At 43.7% G+C, this 23,617-nt stretch overlaps 2 long non-coding RNA genes and 1 pseudogene across 2 annotated transcripts in view; 2 read left to right on the plus strand and 1 right to left on the minus strand.

Moving 5' to 3' along the window:
* Positions 1-23,617, plus strand: part of LOC135245708 (NACHT, LRR and PYD domains-containing protein 3-like) — a 251,271-nt pseudogene that overhangs the window by 104,375 nt on the left and 123,279 nt on the right.
* LOC135245769 (uncharacterized) overlaps positions 1-23,617 on the minus strand; it is a 65,705-nt gene that overhangs the window by 24,056 nt on the left and 18,032 nt on the right. The window lies entirely within an intron of this gene.
* Positions 2,406-4,075, plus strand: LOC135245753 (uncharacterized). The gene is made up of 2 exons (XR_010327375.1): positions 2,406-2,511; positions 3,941-4,075. It is a non-coding gene; the product is annotated as an uncharacterized LOC135245753 (long non-coding RNA).

The raw sequence follows: 23,617 nt of genomic DNA on the forward strand, positions 1-23,617 counted from the left end.
CTGATCATTCCTCTTTAGAAAACAACTTTTCAATTGTGGGAAGCAAGCCTTTCTGCAATATTCTCCTGTATTCCAAAGCGTTAATTGGCTTTTCACAGTGAAGCAGCTCACCAGTACCAGCAGCTGAAAAGGCTCCCGACACCATGACACCTCTTCCTCCATGCTTAACTGTGGTAGAGATGCATTCACTATTGTATTTCTCACCAGATCTTTGAAGACACCTCTCTGGAGCATCACCATGCAACTAAAAACATGATTCATCACTCCACACAACTCTGCTGAACCATTCTGAATCAAACTTTCCATATTCGGCCAAAAACTTAATTCTGTCTTTGATGTATTTCTGAGACAGCAATGGCCTTTTAACACATCTTCTATACACATAACCTGTATTAGATAACCTTCTGGTTATTGTTCTTCTCGAAAGAGTTTTGTTTTCTGAGGTCTTGAATTCTGATGACAGTATTTGTAGGCTTTTCTTCCTGTCTTTGAGAACTATAAATTTCAGCAGGTGGTCATCCCTGCATGATGAGGCTTTGGGCCTTCCAGATCCTTTCTTTCTGGCAACATTACCTGTTGTTTCAAAGTGTTGACCTATTCTCTTAATAGCTGATAGAGAAATAGGGATTTCCTCTGCCTTTAGGGCCTTGTAAATTTCAGAATAGCTACAGTTGCCCTGACGAAGACCAGCTATGCGGGTTCTGACAGCAACCCCTGCATGATATTTTGCTTTTTTTGGAGCAGATGTTCTCGCCCCTTTAATGTGGGACTCACAACACTGCATACTGTAGATCTCTCCCTGCATTATCAATCCTGGTTCCATTTCTGAGCTTGTTATCAGGCCCTTGATGGGCTGCATCAGGTGTGGCAAATAACCAAATAATGACTAATCTTTTAAGAGGAAAAAAAACATCCCAGAAGATATTTTTGGAAACTTTTGTACACGCAGACATGTTAGTTTGAATTTTACATCAGACATTTGAATCATTATCATGATTTTACTTTTGCGCACAAGAAGACTATATAAGTGAATTTCCCTGTTTCTAGCTTTTCCTCAAACAGTTCACTGCAGCAAAGGTAAACAAGCAAATGGTGGCACAAGAGGTCTCAGATGTGCATTTGTTTAATTCTTGCTAATTTTCTGACCAATGTTTTGTTGTTAAGACCATTAAAAGCTTAATGTGTTGCCATTTTGGGCTTGGCCCATTTTTGTTCCCCATGAGTGTACAAAATGGTAACTCCCTGCTGCCACAAACTGGACCATGGTAAATTCCCGGGAAGCCATTCTGGGCTTTGAGTAAAAGGGACCCAGCTGCCTCATCCTCAGGCTGGGCTTTGAGTAAGAGGGACCCAGCCGCCTCCTCCTCAGGCTGGGCTTTGAGTAAGAGGGACCCAGGCGCTTCATCCTCAGGCTGGGCTTTGAGTAAGAGGGACCCAGCCACCTCATCCTCAGGCTGGGCTTTGAGTAAGAGGGACCCAGCCGCCTCCTCCTCAGGCTGGGCTTTGAGTAAGGGGGACCCAGCCGCCTCATCCTCAGGCTGGGCTTTGAGTAAGAGGGACCCAGCCGCCTCATCCTCAGGCTGGGCTTTGAGTAAGAGGGGCCCAGCCGCCTCCTCCTCAGGCTGGGCTTTGAGTAAGAGGGACCCAGCCGCCTCATCCTCAGGCTGGGCTTTGAGTAAGAGGGCTGATAACGATGGGTGTGTTTGAGACAGGTCAGCCAGCAGCCTGGCCTGAGAGCTTCCTGTGTTCACTGCCAGGGATGTGACAGGCCTCATCTGAGCCCCAATCTGTCAGGACACACCCCTTTACTGACCATGCATGTGTTTACATTACACAATATTAATAAAACCTTGGGTATGCACTTATTGAACGTTGCTTTGGCTGAAAGCATCTGCCAAATAAATGTAATGTCATGTAATGTTACTATCATTGATAAATAGTCAATACATGAATGGATAGAACTCAATTTAAAAAGACCATATAATACATGTTCACACTAAAACCATCATCATTGCATAAGCCAACAGTTTTGAGTGTTCAGTATGTGGTGACCAAATAACAGGTATTTTTCAGTCATTCTTCTCAGTTCAATATTTATTTTTATTATCTAGATATTTATATTGCTCACTGTTTTTCTGATGCACGCAATTCAGTCCTTTCACTTTATCTAGTTTTCTCAGTGAGTTCTCATAGGCTCTTTTCTGAAGAATGGGAACAAACCCACCTCACACTAGTTCCTCCACTTCTACTTTCTGCGTGCTGCATAATTTATATATTAAATCTTCCGTTAGCACAAGGTTTACAGATCTTGAATGTTAGAGAATGTGGAGAATATTTCAGCAATCATCCTACACGTTTGTTTACATGCTGGTTATACATTCCCCCTGTATGTATCTGTACAGAACTGCTCTCCCCGGCAAAACCAAAAGGTGAGAAGAGATCTACCGGACAAACTCACAGCTATTCTTTCAGCAGGACCCATCTCTGCAGCAAAGAGGAAACTGACAAACTGTGAGTGCAGTGACATTGACAAATGGAGTATACTGCTGTGTGTGTGTGTGTGTGTGTGTGAGAGAGAGAGTGTGAGTGTGTGTGTGAGAGAGAGAGAGAGAGAGAGAGAGAGTGAGTGAGTGTGTGTGTTTGTGAGAATGTATGTGTGTGTATGTTTGTGAGTATGTGTGTGTGTGTGTGTGTGTGAGAGAGTGTGTGAGTGTGTGTAAGAGTGAGTGTTTGTGTGTGCACGTGTGTGTGTGAGAGTTTGTGTGCACGTGTGTGTGTGAGAGTTTGTGTGTGTGTTTGTGAGAATGTATGTGTGTGTGTGAGAGAGTGAGTGTTTGTGAGCGTGAGTGTACGTGTGTGTGTGTGTCAGTGTGAGTTAATGCGTGATTGTGTGTTAATGATTGACTGTGAGCGTGTGTGTGTGTGTGTGTGTGTGTGATTTTGTGAGTAACTGTGAGCATGTGTGTGAGTTAATGCATGATTGTGTGTTAATGATTGACTGTGAGCGTGTGAGTGAGTGAGCTAGTGAGTGAGTGCATACATGTGTGCATATTGTAGTTTATTTTATTTTTTTCCGCTACAAAAGTAGTGGTTCTTGTAAAAGCGGTAATATTTACAATTCACAATTTGGTTACTTGGAATATGTTTTCAACTAGTGTCACATGGCTAGTTACAGCTAGATGTCACTGATGGGCTGCATGCCTCAACTTGCATACAAAAAGAGAAGGGTTTGTTCTGTTTATTTTAAATAGAATAAGTAGTTAAGGGCTAGTTTGAATAGGTGGGCTTTCAGATATTTGCATTAAACAGCCAAATAATGAATGACTGAATGAATCATTGCATTTATATAGCACTTTTCCACAGGGGCGCAGTCAGGGATTTTCAGCCCCATGAAAATGAATAATTTTGGGCGGGGCGGGGCGGGAGGGGGGGCTGGTAGATTCTGTGTTGTGATTGATTGTTATTTAGACCGTTCTAGACTGAATTAGAATGTGTGTTGTGATTGATTGTTGTTTAGACTGTTCCAGGCTGAATTAGAATGTGTTGTGTGATTGTAGTAGAATGAATTAGAATGTGTTGTGTGATTGTAGTAGAATGGATTAGAATGTGTTGTGTGATTGTAGTAGAATGGATTAGAATGTGTTGTGTGATTGTAGTAGAATGGATTAGAATGTGTTGTGTGATTGTAGTAGAATGAATTAGAATGTGTTGTGTGATTGTAGTAGAATGGATTAGAATGTGTTGTGTGATTGTAGTAGAATGGATTAGAATGTGTTGTGTGATTGTAGTAGAATGGATTAGAATGTGTTGTGTGATTGTAGTAGAATGGATTAGAATGTGCTGTGTGATTGTAGTAGAATGGATTAGAATGTGTTGTGTGATTGTAGTAGAATGGATTAGAATGTGTTGTGTGATTGGTTGCTTTTCTCACTCCTTGCAGGGCCTGGAGCCCAGATCATGCTATCAGTGGCCGGAGGATTGATTGGCCTCTTTTTTCTAACAGCACTGGGTGTGCGTGCAGCACACGCTATAACACAGCACAACCCCAGACATCAATAAAGTGTGTATACCTGCACTGTTTAGTCCGTCCTCTCTGTGCTACTGTACAAACAGTGCTGTGTCCTTATTCTCTCTGTGCTACTGTACAAACAGCACTGTGTCCTTATTCTCTCTGTGTAACTGTGTACAGACAGCACTGTGTCCTTATTCTCTCTGTGCTACTGTGTACAAACAGCACTGTGTCCTTATTCTCTCTGTGCTACTGTGTACAAACAGCACTGTGTCCTTATTCTCTCTGTGTAACTGTGTACAAACAGCACTGTGTCTGTGCAAAAGGCTCAGAGTATGGACAGTGAAGACCTAACCTGTTGCTAGGCAACGCCCTTTTGTTTACAGCTCGCGCTTGCCGCGGTTAAATTTTGTGCAAAGTTAATCAGTTTAACGGTCATTTCTAGCGAGTTAAGTTTCCTTTGTGTGCGTCAATAAACGGCAGTAAGTACATCTTTCTCTATCGTCAAGGATATTTAGTTTAGATTATTAGTTAATCCATTGTCTGATAGTAATTTGTATAGCAGAATGTTTAAGTTTTAGTAGCAGTATTCCTTAATATTTACCACATATTGGCGATTTATGCTAGGTACATTAGAGTGTCATTCCTCGCGACAGTGCATCTACATATGGTAGAATATTCCGTTGTATTTAGTAAGCTACGTGATTAGCACCGTTTATTTCCTTTTAATGTACAGCTGATAATAAGTGTAGAAGTAGGCTAACTGTATTTCTTTTTCCTTATTTAGAACCACACATACACACATGCACACCCACCTGGTTTAAACCTAAGAGGAGAACAGAGATTGCCTGTGCCTGTGTATTTGCATTCCATTTATAATAAACCCCCAAAAAGAATTTCCTGCCTCCGTGTCCTGACCAGACACCCCATATTGTTGACAAACTCCTAACCACCAAGAGCTTCCTTACAATTTATGGTCCTTCGAGCCGGATTGAGTCACCAATATGGCAGCCAGTAGTGAGGGAACCAGTCTCCCTGCTTCACCATCTATGCATCCTGTGCGCGCAGTTCAGCGACCAAGATATTTGGAAGATTATTTAGTGCAGTATACAGACCAACGGAATGTAGAGCAGATACACAGGCACGAAGAGGAGGGAGAACAGCCTAGTCCTGCTAGGAGCACATCCTCTATGCCACCGGCGTGGAGTGCGCATGAAGCCATCGTGCAGCAAGCTATGGAGACAGCGCGGCAACAGAGTGAGACGGCCAAGAGGCAGACAAAGCTTTTGGAGTTTGTCCTGCAGCGCCATTCCCCTCGGTCCTCAGCTCAGTCATCAAGGAGGTCGTCACGGCATCAGACACCAGCTCGCCCACATCACCCAGAAAGAGTAGGTGAGCAGCATCCCCCTGCCAGTGCCCCTCACCAATCCCGAGCTGATGATCAATCAAGCGTAGCTGCAGAACTGGCTCATCAGCTAGAAGATTTAACTATCCACCACCAACAGTGGCCATTGCCTCCACCTCTCAGCCGAGACATTCATCCCCCTCAACACGTGCTTGAACCACGCCATAGCCTTCAGGCTATCAAGCAAGAGAACGAACATGACCCAGCTTCCCATCCTCAGACACAGTATCTGCCTCCACCCAGGCATCCGCCCGCGCATCATCTTGAGCATCAGTCAGCACATCAATCTCCTTATGTGCCCTACCCCTCCTACCCAGGGAACCCGGTCATGCCAACACCTTATCCCCCCATGATGTACGTGCAAGCAGCCCCCAATATAGAAGGCCCCACGTTTCCAGACTTCACGAAAGAAGATAGAGCCCAGTATGTGGAGCTTCGCCTTTCCCTCAGCACCCTCCTGCACCCCACGCAATCTGAGCATTACAAGTATGCCATCCTGCTGAAGCATGTGAAAGTACCTCAAGCCCATCGCCTTGTGCTAGCTCATGCAGAGTCTAGTACGCCCTACTCTGAAGCTCTGAAGGCACTAGATGAGCGTTACGGACGCCCATATCAGTTCGCATTGAAGGAGATAGAGGACATGGAACGCTTACCCCCCATCCGAGACGATAGGGCTTTTGACGAGTTCGCCACCAGAGTGCAGTCACTAGTCGGGATGCTGAAGTCGCTTAAAGGAGAAGGTCGTGAGGAACTCCACTGCGGCTCAAACGTGAAGCGCCTCCTCAGTAGACTCCCCAAGCACCAGCAAGAGAGGTTCCGTCGACAACAGTACAGGAAGGATCCTGATCAGTTGAAGCTGTCACTCATTGACTTCTCGGATTGGCTGAAAGCTGAAGTCAGATGCCTGGACATTGAGCCCTCCCTTCAAGCCCACAGCGAGAAGGACAAGAAAGACTCCAAGTACAAGTCCAAGGTGAAGGTCACTACGGTAATGCATGGGACAGACAGCTCCAAAAATCCACAGTCAGATGTAACCTCCAAAGCAGCTCCTCCCATCCAGACCCGAGGTAAGGCTAAGATATACTGTCCTTACTGCAACTCTGAACACTATCTCAGCCAATGCGAGAGCTTCGCTAAGCTAACCAAAGGGGAGATGGTGGACTGGATCAAAACCAAGAGAAGGTGCTGGAGATGCGGTCGTTCTCACCTAGCCTCCGTCTGTGACCTGAAGAAGCCGTGTCGACTTTGTAAGTCTAAACACCTCTCCATTCTGCACGAGGTCAACCAGAGAAGTGATAATGAGCCCGCCAACACAGCAGCCATCACATCGACAGCAGAGACTCACTACCTAGATCAGCCAAATGGATATAGCTGAGTGCTGCTGAAGATCGCCAGAGTCAACCTGTACTACCAGGACAGAGTGTTCAACACATATGCAGTGCTTGACGATGGTTCGGAGAGAACTATCCTGCTCTCATCTGCAGCACGCCGCCTGGGAATACGGGGTCAAGCAGAAGATCTGACTCTTCGTACCATCCGCCAGGATATCAAGACACTGCCAGGCTCACGTGTCTCCTTCGCCATCGCGTCTGTAACACAGCCCAGAAAGAGGTTCCGCATCCAAGGTGCTTTCACAGGTGACCACCTAGGCCTGTCTCAGTACACCTACCCAGTTTCCCAGCTCCAGAAGAAGTATCGTCACCTGACAGGCTTGCCAATTCCACCCATTGATGGAGCTCAGCCAACCCTCCTGATCGGATCTGATCAAGCCAGTCTAATCGTTCCGATTGAGCCAGTGCACCTGGGCCCCCCTGGTGGCCCTGCAGCAGTCAAGACTAATCTCGGTTGGACACTCCAGGGTCCAGCTAAGTACCTTCAGCAACAGCTTCCGCCCGCACAGTGCTTGTTCACGGCAATTTCCTCTCCTTCTGCTGAGCTGTTTCGTCAAGTTGAACGACTGTGGCAGTTGGACACGCTGCCTTTCAAGAGTGAGAGGTTAGTGACCAGATCCAGACAGGACAAATACGCAGTGGACCTGTTAGAGGCTGAGACCACCCGTGTAGAGGTCGACGGAGTGCATCGTTATGCTACTCCCCTCCTGCGAGTCCAAACCATGCCTAAGCTGCAAGTTCCAAAGGAAGTTGTGATGAAAAACCTGCGGAACACAGAAAAGAGGTTAGCTCAAGATTCACAGCGTGCATCTACTTACCAGGAGGAGATCAAGAAACTAGAGGTCGCTGGGTATGCCACGAAGATTGACAACCATGAAGCTGACACATCCGAAGAATCGTGGTTCCTGCCACACCACATAGTCAGACATAATGGCAAAGACCGGATTGTGTTCAACTGCAGCTTCCAGATAGGCGGACAGAGTCTAAACAACTACCTACTCCCTGGCCCGACCTTAGGACCCTCACTCCTTGGAGTCCTCCTACGCTTCAGGGAACATCGAGTCGCGATGAGTGGAGACATCAAAGGGATGTTTCATCAGGTTCGCCTGTTGGACAAAGACAAGCCCTTGCTGAGGTTCCTTTGGAGGGACCTGAAGACCGACAAGCCACCCTCAGTATACCAGTGGGAAGTCCTGCCATTCGGAACTACGTGCAGCCCTTGTTGTGCGATCTTTGCTCTCCAGAAACACGTCACCGAGTCCAGCCAACCAGGAGAAGATGTACGTCACAGTGTGGAACAGTGCTTTTACGTCGATAACTGTCTGCAGAGTCTACCTACTGAAGACGAAGCAAGGAGCCTTGTGACAAAGCTGAGAGCCCTCCTAATCAGTGGTGGCTTTGAGATCCGCCAGTGGGCCAGTAACCAGCCAGAAGTGATCCGCCACTTGCCCAAGGAGGCCAAGTCTGACAGCAGCGAAAGGTTAGTTTCCCAGACCCATGGGGAAGCTCAAGAGATGACGCTAGGTCTCAGTTGGCACCCCCAGGAGGACACACTCCACTACAGGCACCGCCCAGTTGCTCCAAGCCAGACGACAATGCGAAATATCTACAAGATATTAGCAAGCCAGTATGACCCCCTAGGTTATATTCTGCCCTTCACCACAAGAGCCAAAGTTCTGGTCCAGAGACTGTGGGCCAATGACCGTGACTGGGACGACCCGCACTTACCCACTGATCTCCTGCAAGCCTGGAACACATGGGAAGAAGAGCTCCCTCAGCTCCTATCAGTCAGCCTCTCCCGGAGCTACTTCCCATCTGGCATTGATATAAGTGTCATCACCCTCGAGCTTCACGTATTTTGTGATGCATCAGAGTCCGCCTACGGGTCAGTCGCATACCTACGTGGTGAAGATCCTCAAGGCAATGTCCATGTGGCCTTCGTGCTAGCTCGCTCGCGAGTGGCACCAAAGAAACAGCAGTCGATGCCCCGTTTGGAACTTTGTGCTGCCCTGACTGGAGCTCAGCTCGCCCAGGTGATCCAGAGAGAGCTCACCCTTCAGTTGAGAGAGACGGTGCTGTGGTCTGACTCCACCACTGTGCTAACCTGGATACAGTCTGAGTCCTGCAGATATAAGGTGTTTGTGGGGACTCGTGTATCCGAGATCCAAGAACTGACCGACCACCGGTCATGGAGGTATGTGGACACGCAGAATAATCCCGCAGATACCATCACCAGAGGGATGACTCTGTCTGACCTCGCCAAGCCGAACCAGTTCAGTCATGGTCCAGCCTTCCTTCAGCAGCCACATGACAGCTGGCCAACCCCGCCGTCTTTCGAGGAGGTTCCAGACGAGACAGAGATGAAGAAGTCTTCGTTCTGTGGCCTCACATCGACTATCTCCGCTCCAGAGATCCCGCCTGTCGATGAATATTCCACCTTCGAAGACCTCCTTGAGGCGACTAGTAGGTCACTGCACGGAGTGGACTCCCAGCCAAGCACCCGCAGTGCTGATGACTACGCAGAAGCCGAACTCCGAATCCTACAGAGAGCGCAAAGTGATAGCTTTCCAGAAGAGATCAAGTGCCTACAGACAGGGAAAGCTGTTCCATCCGGCAGTCGGCTCATAACACTTGCCGCAGAGTACGACATCTCCAAGGGCCTCGTCCGTGTAGGCGGTAGGTTACGCCGTTCTTCCAGCCTGGAAGACGACGTTGTGCACCCAATCGTGCTAGAACCGAAACACCCTGTCACCAGGCTCATCATACGGCAGTATGATGACAAGCTGCTCCATTCCGGAGCCGAGAGAGTCTTTGCGGAACTCCGACGCAAGTTTTGGATCCTTTGGGGCCGCGAAGCCGTGCGTCGCCATCAGAGATCCTGCCCGGAGTGCCAGAAATGGAGAGCGAAGCCAATCATACCAAAGATGGCAGATTTGCCCCCCTGCCGTCTCCGCCTCATGAAGCCCCAATTCTATTCAACGGGAGTGGATTGCTTCGGACCATTCCAGATTAAGCGAGGTCGGGTTACGGAAAAGAGATGGGGAATTGTGTTTAAGTGCATGACAACGAGATGTGTCCACCTGGATGTGCTGCATAGCATGGACACTGACTCATTCCTCATGTCGCTCAGAAGGTTCGTGGCTCGACGAGGAACCCCCTTTGAGCTTCTCTCCGACCAGGGAACCAACTTCCGGGGAGGGGAGTCCGAGCTTCGAGTAAGTTTCCAGGTTATGAGTGAAGAGTTAAAGACCCAGCTGGCTAAGCGCCAGATCCGCTTCCAGTTCAACCCTCCAAATGCGCCACACTTCGGTGGGACTTGGGAGCGGGAAGTCAGGTCCATCAAGGCCGCGCTATATGTGACCATGGGAGCACAGACGGTGACCAAAGAAGTTTTGCGGACGGTCCTCATTGAGGTAGAGGGAATTTTAAATTCCAAGCCGCTAGGTTATGTTTCGACGGACGTAGCCGACATGGACCCAGTAACCCCCAACTACCTCCTCATGGGGCGGCCCGACTCCTCGCTCCCTCAAGTGGTTTATCCGGAGTCCGAGATCCTCAGTCGGAGGAGATGGCGGCACAGTCAAGTACTTGCGGACCAGTTCTGGACCCACTTCCTGCAGCACTACTTACCCTCCTTGCAGTCAAGGCAGAAATGGGTGAAAGAGACGAGAAATCTTACCATTGGCACAGTGGTGATGGTGATCGATCAGCGGTTACCTCGAGCACTGTGGCCCGTGGGAAGGGTCAAGAAGACTATCATGAGCGCAGACGGGAAGGTGAGAACTGCTGAGGTTCAAGTGGACGACAGGACCTACACAAGACCGGTGGCCAAACTCATTGAGCTACCAGCTATCCCAGAGGATACTCCGACAATGTCCCCAGCGGACACTGAGCCTTCAAGGAGCTGATTCGCACAGCGAATCAGGGGGCGGCTGTGCAAAAGGCTCAGAGTATGGACAGTGAAGACCTAACCTGTTGCTAGGCAACGCCCTTTTGTTTACAGCTCGCGCTTGCCGCGGTTAAATTTTGTGCAAGGTAATTCATCAGTTTAACGGTCATTTCTAGCGAGTTAAGTTTCCTTTGTGTGCGTCAATAAACGGCAGTAAGTACATCTTTCTCTATCGTCAAGGATATTTAGTTTAGATTATTAATCCATTGTCTGATAGTAATTTGTATAGCAGAATGTTTAAGTTAGTAGCAGTATTCCTTGATATTTGCCACATATTGGCGATTTGTGCTGGGTGCATTGGAGTGTCATTCCTCGCGACAGTGCATCTACATATGGTAGAATATTCCGTTGTATTTAGTAGGCTACGTGATTAGCACCGTTTATTTCCTTTTAATGTACAGCTGATAATAAGTGTAGAAGTAGGCTAACTGTATTTCTTTTTCCTTATTTAGAACCACACATACACACATGCACACCCACCTGGTTTAAACCTAAGAGGAGAACAGAGATTGCCTGTGCCTGTGTATTTGCATTCCATTTATAATAAACCCCCAAAAAGAATTTCCTGCCTCCGTGTCCTGACCAGACACCCCATATTGTTGACAAACTCCTAACCACCAAGATGGTAAATGGACCAAGAGCTTCCTTACAGTGTCCTTAATCTCTCTGTGCAACTGTGTACAGACAGCACTGTGTCCTTATTCTCTCTGTGCTACTGTGTACAAACAGCACTGTGTCCTTATTCTCTCTGTGTAACTGTACACACAGTACTGTGTCCATATTCTCTCTGTGTAACTGTGTACACACAGCACTGTGTCCTTATTCTCTCTGTGCTACTGTGTACAAACAGCACTGTGTCCTTATTCTTTCTGTGCTACTGTGTACAAACAGCACTGTGTCCTTATTCTTTCTGTGCTACTGTGTACAAACAGCACTGTGTCCTTAATCTCTCTGTGCAACTGTGTACAGACAGCACTGTGTCCTTATTCTCTCTGTGCTACTGTGTACAAACAGCACTGTGTCCTTATTCTCTCTGTGTAACTGTACACACAGTACTGTGTCCATATTCTCTCTGTGTAACTGTGTACACACAGCACTGTGTCCATATTCTCTCTGTGTAACTGTGTACACACAGCACTGTTTCAAACACTGCAATCTAGAGATAAGGAGGGCATCTGATTTTGGTGTCCTCCCCTCTAACTGACTCTCTGGTTGTGTTCCAACCTTTATACTCTAACTTTGGCAGTGTGCCACCATGACATAGCTGTTCAATGCGTGAAATTTTTTGGTCAAACTTGTCTGTGGTTTTGCAGAAGATATTGTAGCCAATTAAGTGAACGTGCAGATGGTACATCATAATGCAGTGTATACGTTCGGTGAACGCTGGGTAGATGTGGTTGTTGATAAGTAATAGACAAATATTAGTGAGCAAAATAGCACAGTTCAGAAACTTGCTTCCAGTGGGGCTTGAACCAGGGACCCTGTGATCCATAGACCATGACATTGACCACTCAGCCTTTAAGGGACGAGCTGTTGAGATTGGAAATGTTTTAGAGTAAAAAGATATGTCTATTTTGCGTGTGTATGTGAGATTTTGATTGGATCGTGTAGGTGAAGGATTGGCTCGTGTTGGTAAAATGTCCAATGGGGAGACATTTTGTGGGCTAGGTGGCAGGAAGGAGGAGGAGAAGAAAACGCAAATCCCCTTAGTTTGGGGCTTTATTGTGTGGACATTTGAAGTTGTTTATGAATTCTGTCTGTTGAAATGGGGTCAGAATGTACAGAAATTAATGTTTTTAAGGGCTGAGTGTCTATGGCTGTTGTGGTTATTTTTGTGGGGAACCCTGAAAAGTGCCAAACTGTCGATGCTGCATAGGTATGGGGCATGCCGCCCCGCCAAGGTGTAACTTGGCTGGATGGCACACCAGCCATCCCAAAGAAGAAAGAAAAATAAAAATGTAGCTAGTTATAGGTTATTTCTAGGACATTTTATTTTCTTACAGTGTGAGCAAGGTTATTTGATTAGCTATAAATGACAGAAAATGGCCAGAGTTCAATCCAGATAGCCAGTTACAAAGGATCAGTCAGATAAAGGCATAAAAACTGCTGAATGAATATATTAAACTCATATAAAACAAGCTATTTATAATGCCAGAGAAAAAACACTTAAAGGTTAAAAATATATTTAACTTGTTGCGCCTGATGTAAATTTAAGAACAGTTCCTCAGATTAGATCGTCTACCGTAATTTAAACCGGTGAACGTTACTTGGCTACCTTGTTTAAAGCTGATTTAACTAAGGTAACACTGTAAAAATGAATATTACTTTACATTTGGTAACGTTACCATACTTATCCATAGCTTGTCGTAACTTTTTCCCAGTTATGAGTCAGTTAAATTTGCGGTTATCTTTACCAACCGACGCAGGAAAATAACAGCAATTTACCTCATTCAATATTTGCGTGTCTTTCAGCCCGAGAGACTCGAGCAAGCGATCGGGTCTTGGTAGACATACGCGCTCTGATTGGCTATCCCCTTCAATTCATTGGTAGATTCTTGGTAGCGAACGGGGATTTGATTGGATCTCTCTACCAACAATTACAGAGACTTTACGGCTTTCTCGGGGTGCCTTTAGAACTGACCTATTTTTGGCCGGACCGCAACAGCGGGGCCAGCCCTACAAACGCGAATGTCTGTGACTGACTGAGTGATAAAGTTACACCGCCCATGTCTGTGACGACGGCCGAACCGGTCCACTAGTTTTTAACCTGGTCTTGTTACACGGTCTATGGGTGGCACCCATTTGAGTTATGTGTAATCTAATTGAGCTCATTTTTCTGGAAAATATACACTCAATTCAACTTTTTTCTGAAGTTATTACAACTACTAATAATAATAGCAATAATAATAATATGTTTTTAATGACATTTAACGTGATGTACATTTGATGGTAGGCCTACCATAATGTGAAGGCATTCAAAACCTGACAATCTTTTATAAAACTTATTAAAGAAACCACCACTAGATGGAGCCACATGCTCAATGGTCACTGATTTCAGCATTCAGATTATGGACAATGTTTCTCAGTTGACAGTTGCTTTTGCAATCAAATGTCTTCATCTGCATATGAATTGGTTCAAGTAGCTTAACAGCAATCTTATCTTACTGTAAAATTTTGTCTCGCAGTTATGTAAAGTTATATATTTCTACTTTCAAAAATAAAACTGGAACTCACTCAGACATGAGAGCCATCAGGCACCAGTCATGCCTAATACCAGCTGATCTGGCTGCTCCAGCTGTCTGTGTCACACTGGGCTGCCTTTGTAGCATCCCTGCATACTGTTTACTCCTGTGCTACTACTACTGTGACATTTGCAATGTTTATAACTTTCTATTGTCTGTGTTTGTAATGCCCTTTAACATAACACAGTGCTACAATCCACATTTCTCTACAGGGACAATAAAGTCAAGTCAAGTTCAGTAGAGATGGCTTATATGAAATCCACTGTATTTTCCATGTGCAAGTAATTTCTGTCACAAAGGTCACACGTATTTATCTATAACCTTTATATGTATAGGAAAAACTAGTTTTAAGTACACCAAGTTAAGGCCATTTTAGAGAGTGCCATGCGATTTCTGAAAACATTTTAAGAACATTATACATACTCTCCACACTGGAAGACATCTTGTGCACGTAGAAGCATTGTTATGGGCTCTGTTGTGGAGTTTCATGATATTCCTCCAGGATCCGCGTGTCTCACTCTGCAATTCTGCTAGATGACTTGCTATATGTGAGAAGGAATCTGAATAAGATCATCTAGAAATTGTTGTGCGTATGAAAATAACCTCTATATTATAATTGTGGGTGTTACAATGGTCATTTGCGGTCACTCTGCACAACAGAACTGAACAATGCCTTTAGCATCAGGTTTCTGGGGAGCTTATGATATGCCTGCTCGTAGCATACAAAGTCTTGAAAGAATTGAGGAAATATTGGGTAGCATTGCTTTGGAATACATCTTATTTAATTTCGGTGACGCAAGACAGCCTATATTGTTTGTAGTACCGTAACTTGGCGTCATTTTGATATCAATACTTTTAATGGCAGGCCTGGACTGGTCTTGTATGTGTGAGTAACTTGGCATTTTTGTACGTTGAAAACGTGTTTTTTATGAGATATATAAAACTCCGCCCATCGAACATTCAGTTCAGCCAGTAAGTGAGGAAATGCGGTCCAAAAGAGAAACTGAAACTTAACGGTCCTTTTAATAACGGAGGAGAAAGAATCCCCAGGAAAAAAGGAATTAAATTAAATGTAAAACGGAGTAAAGTCTGTTGTGGAGTGGAACTGAGGTAAGAGATGCTGAAGGTAAAGGGATGCGGGAAGAAATCTGCAGGTATAATCGCATTAACCCGCGTAATTCAGAAAAAAATGACAACAGCAACTGGCAATAAAATGGTGGGTTTAAGGCGTAGCCTGATAAGCTAAGAGCTCACACGGAGTCCGAACATGGCCTACCATTTAGACCAGAAAGTAATATTGAAATAACCTTTAAGAAAGTTAACTTCCATATTTTTGATATTCCATGACCATTTCGACCTCGTGAGGAGGTAGCCTAGCGAGACGGAGGTCAATTGTCGCTCGTTGTTGACATTTTGACGCTGCCGTATAAACCCGGATTTCGTTTTTAATTAAACGATTAAGAGGTTGTTACTTATTCTTTTATGTTTTATAGGAAATCATTCCCATTACTAAATCAAATTAATTGGTTTGCAATATTGAGGCAAAATATACAGTGGAGTGATTATATTAGGCAGAGATTACTCTATATTTCATTTCATTTCAACTTTATTCAAGACTCATCTTAAAAAGAGGTCCATAGCAGGTAAAATTAGGGTTGGGTATCAAGAACCAATTCCAGAACGTGATTCGATAAGGCACGTGCATTTCGATCCTGCAGTTCGGTTCCTAACTTATGCATATTTCAGTCGCGCTCCCGAGTGAACTGCAGGAAGCATTTTACAGTCCATAAAAGCTGCACTTATCTGCCAAGACCAGCTACGCGGACCTAACGTCACGTCATTTGTTACGCAGTACGTCAACATAGCACGCGAGAACAGACACTTTTTACCGTTTAAATCTGTTTACATCCTGGACCATGGCTGACCGCAGCAAACGCTCGAAAGTTTGGCTTAGCTTCATTAAAAAAGATAACGACACAGCAAAATGCAACACCTGCAGTAAGGATATTTCGTGCAAGGGAGGAAGCACCTCCAATATGACGAAGCATTTACTTTAACACGGCGTGAATCTGATGATACCCCTTTTCCACCAACGCGAACCTAGTGCTGGTTCTGGGCTGGTGCTAGTGCCGGTTCGCAGTTGAATATAGCGTTTTTTCTCGATATAATTGTGCCGCCGTGTTAACACATTACTACGGTTGCGGGTCAGGCACTCTTCACGGTAAGAAGAAATTTTAGGATAACGCTTCCGATTTTGCTTGTGTCGAAAGTGCTGCGACGGAAACAGCGACAGATTTACCAGCTAGCCACATCTGTCCAAAATGTAAACAAGTCAGGCAGTTTTCACGGTCGGGAAAAATTTTATGACAACGTCTCACGCTCAGGTACAAAACACAGATGAGCGGACAATCGCTTTTTATATTGAAGGTAAACGAATGATGTCTACAAATTATTTTAATTTATTTTTTGTTATATGTTTCCATTATTTATTTAAATAGTTTTGGTTTGTAATTGTTTTTGTTGATCATTCCTTATAAGAAAGAGTAATATTTATTTTTATAAATGAAGGGAAAAAGAAACCTTGCTGTCACAGTTGACAGTTTACTGATTATAGCCTAAATGTGCCAAGAATAAAGGTAGGTTAATTTTTGTTCTTGAAATATTTGTTCTTTTTTTCTCTCCAAAAGGTCTTCTAGTTTTCCCACTAGGGAAAAAATAAGGTTGGCTGACCTTACAATTCATATATGTATGTGTTTGTGACAAGTGGTTCTTTGTTTCAAGCTGTTTGTTTATAGGGTAAACGGACATGGAACAACGCAGGCACACATTATTATAAGAAAATAGCGAAAAAGCGTCCGTCTATTGGCAACCTGTCCAAATTCCTCCTTCTGCTGAACGAAGTGAGAAAAGAGACTGGCTCGCGAGGCTAAATTCGTCCTAACACTGGGTACTGGCTTCTGATTGGTGCGCGAGAACCAGGGGTTTTGACCATAGACATGCATGAACTAGGCTTGACGGCACGGGTTTTGCTCGGTGTACCGTCCGACTATGGGTAAGATGGTAAGAGTCATAATTTAAGTGGTGATATCTGGAATTCACGTTTTAGATAGTCAAAACTGAATTGTAGATATCTTTAATTGGAGTTAATAGAACTTAGTGGCGAACTAGTCAAATCAATTAGAGATATCTTAAATGAGTGTTTTGACTTGTCAAAATACAATTAGAGATATCTTAAATTAGCGTTTTGACTAGTCATAAATGAATGACAAATATCTGTAATGTGAAACCGCACAGGTTATTAGATGTTAAAATGGCTTGCCATATTTTGGCTAGTAATATCTTAGATTCAGTTATCCAAAAAGATCATTTAGATATTGTCAGGATTCTGCCCTTTTCTGTTTCTGTTTTTTCCTTTTCTGGGCCGCCAGATGGCGGTACTTCAGTTTGTATTTCAGTTTGCTCACTCTAGTTACCCCTGTGTTAATTGTATTATTGTTTTCAATTATTCTGTCATTGGTTTTCTTTGTGTCTCGTTATCCCTCCCTGCTCTGGTTTGATTGTGCTTTGAGTTCACCTGTGTCTTGTTATCTTTGTGGCTATTGAAGTTCTCTTTGCCTGACTTGTGTGCTGGTTCCTTGTGTTTCTGCTTGAGAGTGTCTGCCTGTCTGTTTCTGCCCGTGTCTGTGAGTTCTGCTCTGCCCGAGTTCTGTTTCCTTGTGTTTTTTTTTTTTTGGAAATTCTGCTGTTTTTGTTTTTGAAAGTGGCCTTGTTTTTGTTCCCTGTTTTCTGTGACCTGTATGAGAGTAAAGTCTTTTATTGGATTTGCCTTTTTGGAGTTCCTGGTGTTTTTCCCCACACTGCGTTTGGGTCCTGGTCCCCCGTTACCTGACATCTTAAATCGGGAGGAATGAAAGATCTTTAACTGAAATTATGAAGTCAGAACTAATGTGGAGATATCTCTAATTTGAGTTATGACTAGTCATAACTGAAATGGCGATACAGTATCTGGAATTCACGTTTTGGATAGTCAAAACTTAATTGGAGGTCCATACAGCTGAATGGCGAAAGTAACTTCATCTTACTAGCAAAATGTAATTCGAGATAAGTTTTGAAAAAACATTAGATCTTAAATTAGCCTGACTAGTCATAAATCAGTTGCATGACCAGATGTGACTTGCAGGTATTAAATGTTTGCGAACAACACCTTAATTAGCACTAAAAGGCCGACAGAAAGAAAAATAAGATTGGGGGAACTGGCGCCCTCTAGTGTGACAGTTGGATTCAGGTAGGGTTATTTCCCAAATATATATCAAAATAATTTGCACCCCTAAAGATTCTTATAAATCAAACTAAATCTACATCAATATTAAGAGAAACTCTTGTGGCCTTCCATGGCTTCCTGTTTCACTGGAGGATTAAACTGAGAACCTGCTTGTGAAACCCATTTTTCATCTTCGCCACAGAGAAAGACAAAGAACTGACGAACAAAATGAAAATGGTTGCTGACCTTTGAAAATCAGGCAATGGATCAAAAAATAAACTGAAGATGCTAGTTACTACTGTGAGGGCAATAATGAAGAAGTTTAAAACTGCTGGAGGGCAGCATGGTGGTGTGTGTGGAGTTTGTATATTCTCATCCCATGTCTGCATGGGTTTCCTCCCACAGTCCAAAGACATGCAGGTTAAGCTAATTGGAGACACTAAATTGCTTGAATGTATGAGTGTGTAAGTGCATGGTGTGTGTGCCCTGTGATGGACTGGTGACCTGTTCAGGGTTTTTTCCTGCCTCTTGCCCAATGCATGCTGGGAGAGGCTCCAGCCCCCCTCACAACCATGTCCAGGAATATGATGTAGGATGGATTTAGGGATGCATATACTGAAAAGAAAAATACGGTGGTGGATCTTTAATGTTATGGGGTTACTTTGCTCACGCTGGTCTGGGGCCTTGTTAAGGAAAGCAGCATTGTGAACTCTACCCAAGTACCAGGACAATTTAGCCCTAAACCTGACTACCTCTGCCAGCAGACTGAAACTAGTGGATCTTTCAGCAAGACAATGACCCCAAATTCACGTTAAAATCCACAAATAAAAAGGTTAATGATGCAGAAGCATCATTGTGCAATGGCTACAACAGTCTAAAGACTGCTGAAACTCCCTGAAAACCTGTGACTCAATTGAACAGCACAGCCCATAAGCACGGATCAACAAAGACATCAGGATCTGGAAAGATTGTGGGTGGAGGAAGAGTCTAAGATCCCTCCCAATGTGTTCTCTGGTCTTATAAGACGTTATGTATAAAGACTCCGTGCCATTATCCCTGCGAGGGGAGGGTGCACACAGTACCAAATACAGGGGTGCCAATAATTGTGACGCACAATTTTTGTAAAGAAATGTGAGAAATGTCATTTTGGTAGTTTCCATTATATCATTAAATATATTCCATATGTTGGACAATGAAAATATACCTCAGCACTGGTAATCCTTATATTGAACGGTCTTAGTAATTGTTATCATGGGTGCAGAATATTTTGGAAGGAATTGTATTACTGTACAAGTTTATGGCTCAGTTAAATTCCAGATTTGTCGCTGTCTGTTCTATGAGATTTGATGTATGTGTGTGTGTTATAACAAATTCAGACCAATTTAAACAGAATGAACACGCTATATTCACGGGAATCTAATCGAACGGAATTTATATATTACAACAGAGGCAACCAAACAATAAACAAACAAAAAAAACAACAACAAAATAACGATATGGCAAGTATTTGATCAGGAAAACAAAAACCCAGGTACAATCATTACTAAACTGGCAATGTGAAATAATAACTGATTGTCCATTGAATAACAGTTAAAGTTGAAGTCCGAGTTTAGTTTAGTTGTCCGGTATCCACGGAAACACAAATCCAGAAAACGTGCCAAAAATAATAAGTCCCGAAACCAAAATTAATGCATAAGTGCAAAAATCTTCTTTCCTCTCTAAAAACAAATAATTAAGCAATGCATTGCATTCAAAGAAACAAACAAACAAAAAAAACCCAAAAAGCTTAGGCTCACCCTCCTAATGCAGTAGAAGAGAATTCCTTTAAAACGTAGGTTCATCAGGTTACTCGTTTTCGTGTCTTGGAGCTGTGTTGAATAATTGTAGGTTGAAAAAAATACAATCCAAACAAAAACGCCAACAAATCTCAGGATTCTTGATTATTTTCTGCTGACTCCCCTTTACTCCATTCTCTGTTGCTACCTCTTGCCCCCAATCTATTTAAAAAAACCCACCTGGCCCGTCACCACCTGTTTGCTGCTTGAGCGCAACTCTTAAAGGGCCGGCATACAAATTAGCGATACTTGGCAAAGGACTCATTATCGATACATACATTGAGTATATCAGTGGGACAAAATGCACAAATAACATAATATGGTGCGTACATATTTTAATGCACCAAACTTAATTTAATTACCTTTTTGTGTTACACGTTTACATTATATGGCCCTCACAGTGTATTATTATGTCTGTGCGTTATCATGTTCTTCTTGTGTGTATTTACAGGTCGGCCAATTTGGGTCAGAACCCACTTGTGAATCTGATTCGGTGTGTTCAGGTGTCCTGAGACAGGGGGCGCTGTTTTTAAAATGAGTTCCTCAGAGGAGACCGAGACTGACGATGGAACCCACGGCCCTGCGAGAAAGAGGTAAAAATGCATGAATCAGAGAGTTAATGTGCTGTGAGTTAGAGCTGCAGTAAGAGGATGAGTTTAACTGGAAGCTCTGTCTCCATGTGCTGTGAGTTAGAGCTGCAATTAGAGGATGAGTTTAACTGGAAGCTCTGTCTCCATGTGCTGTGAGTTAGAGCTGCAGTAAGACGATGAGTTTAACTGGAAGCTCTGTCTCCATGTGCTGTGAGTTAGAGCTGCAGTAAGAAAATGAGTTTAACTAGAAGCTCTGTCTCCATGTGCTGTGAGTTAGAGCTGCAGTAAGAGGATGAGTTTAACTGGAAGCTCTGTCTCATGTGTTTTGGTGTGAGTTAGAGCTGCAGTCAGTATGGATAGGTATAAGGGAAGCTCTGTCTCCATGTACTGGTGAGTAGAGTCTGGCATTTAAGAGTATGAGTTTAACTGGAAGCTCTGTCTCCATGTGGTGTGAGTTAGAGCTGCAGTAAGAGATGAGTTTAACTGGAAGTCTTCTCCATGTGCTGTGATTAGACTGCAGTAGAGATGTTATTGAGTCTCCTGTTCCAGGGTAGTTAGAGCAGGTCAGTAACCAGCTGATTTATGAAATTTCTGTCATCTCATATCACTGAGTAGAGTTCAGTGATCAGTATTAACAAGTTCTATGCTGTTGATAAAACTAAATTCGGGCTACTTTTGTTTGTGGGTGTAGATGCATCTCGTAACAGTGTGTATTACTCATTAAGTGTCATGTTGTTTATATCCATTGATGCGGAGTTGAGCTCAGTAAGCAGGATGTAGTTTAACTGACACTCTGTCTCCAATAGGTGAGAGTTAAGCTGAGTAAGAGATGAGTTATACTGAAGTTACTTCTCAGTGTCTTGGTTAGAGGAGTAGATGAGTACTCTCTGTCCATGTGTGTATTAAGCTCATTTAAAGTGATGAGTTTTAATAACATTTGATGTGCTGTGAGTTAGAGCTGCAGTAAGAGGATGAGTTTAACTGGAAGCTCTGTCCCATGTGTCTGTGAGTTAGAGCTGCAGTAAGAGATGAGTTTAACTGAAGTCTGTCTCCATGTGCTGTGAGTTAGAGCTGCAGTAAGAGTATGATTTAACTGAAGCTCTGTCTCCATGTGTGAGTTAGAGCTGCAGTAAGAAGATGAGTTTAACTGAAGCTCTGTCTCCATGTTTGTTAAGGTCAGGGTTAGAGAGGGCAGGTCTCCTGTTGTAACAGCTGTCATGTTATAAGGTGCATAATGTTCATCAATTCACTTCAGAGTGCGTAGTTACAGGTGAGTAAAGGATGAACAGTTATACTGAACTAGGTTATAACTAAATCTCAGGGCATTTTGTTTAGTGGGTGATGCAGTAAAGGATTGAATTTTAACTGATGTGTTTTCCATTCATGGCTGTGATTAGAGCTGCAGTAAGAGGATGAGTTTAACTGGAAGCTCTGTCTCCATGTGCTGTGAGTTAGAGCTGCAGTAAGACGATGAGTTTAACTGGATGCTCTGTCTCCATGTGCTGTGCATTAGAGCTGCAGTAAGAGGATGAGTTTAACTGGAAGCTCTGTCTCCATGTGCTGTCAGTTATAGTTGTAGTAAGAGGATGAGTTTAACTAAGAAGCTCTTTCCTCATGTGCTGTGTGTTAGAGCTGCAGTAAACAAATTTAACTAAGTTGTGTCTCATGATTTCTTCACAGGATTCACTCCTCACTGGATTTAAGTCGTTCAGATGAGATGAGTGCAGAGAAACTGTTATCCACAAAACAGGTATGATATATTCTTTTCCTATTTCAATATTTGATGTTAATATGACTATCAGACGATCAGATTAAATATCTAATCAGGCTTTTTTAAGTTGTAGAGTGCTCTGGCCCTCTTTGGCTCACATATAGACCGGATTCCTTTTTAGGATCCATAAACAATGGCACTGGATGACTCTAAACAGAATGTTTTAAAGTTCAAAGGCTTATTTGTCACATGCATGTACATACATATAGTGAAATGCTGTTGCGACAAACTCCTTGTAGACTGTGCAACATAACGCTTCAATAATAATTATATACAGAAAAAATAAATAAATATCTAAATAAATAAATCAATAATAATAATAATAATAATAATACTAATAATATAAAATAAAATAAGATATGAATACAAATTAAAAGAGAGAAGAATATAAAGAGCAGTTATTTAAAAAATACGAGCAATGCAAATAAGATTTTAAAAAAGTAAGTCCTAATATAAGTCCTAAAATAAGTCATAGGATGCAGTGCAACCTATGATATATAATACAATAACTACAAGAAAGACGAAAGAAAAATACAAAGTAAACCGTGGGACGGTAAGGTGCTGCAGTGTACATAGAGGTAAAGGTGCTATGTGCTTGAGGTGAAAATACTATTAGGACAGTTGTCCTGGCAGTGCAGTTAAAAGCACTGATGTCCTGAGGGAAGAAGCTCCTCCTAAGTCTCTCAGTGCTGGTCCTGTGGCTGCGTAGGCGTTTGCCTGACCACAGCAGCTCAAACAGTCTGTTGTTGGGATGGAAAGAGTCCTTCCTAATCCTCTTTGCTCTGCTTAAGCACCTCCTGGGGTACAGGTCCTGCAGAGTGGGGAGTGTGGTCCCCATGGTACGCTCAGCTGACCGCACCACCCTCTGCAGGGCTCTCCGGTCCAGAGAGGAGCAGTTCCCGTACCAGACGGTGATGTTCCCCAGCAGGATTCTCTCAATGGTTGCAGAGTAGAAGGTTTTCAGGATCTTCTTGGAGACTCTGAACTTCCTCAGCTGTCTGAGGTGATACAGGCGCTGCCTTGCCTTTCTCACCACAGTGTCGATGTGCAGTGTCCATGTCAGGTCCTCTGTGATGTGGGCACCGAGGTACTTGAAATTGCTCACCCTCTCTACTGGTGACCCATTGATCTGTAGAGGGGTGTCGGTCCTCAGCCGTTTCTTCT

Source organism: Anguilla rostrata, chromosome 19 (assembly GCF_018555375.3).
Source record: "Anguilla rostrata isolate EN2019 chromosome 19, ASM1855537v3, whole genome shotgun sequence".
NCBI classification, from domain to species: Eukaryota; Metazoa; Chordata; class Actinopteri; order Anguilliformes; family Anguillidae; genus Anguilla; species Anguilla rostrata.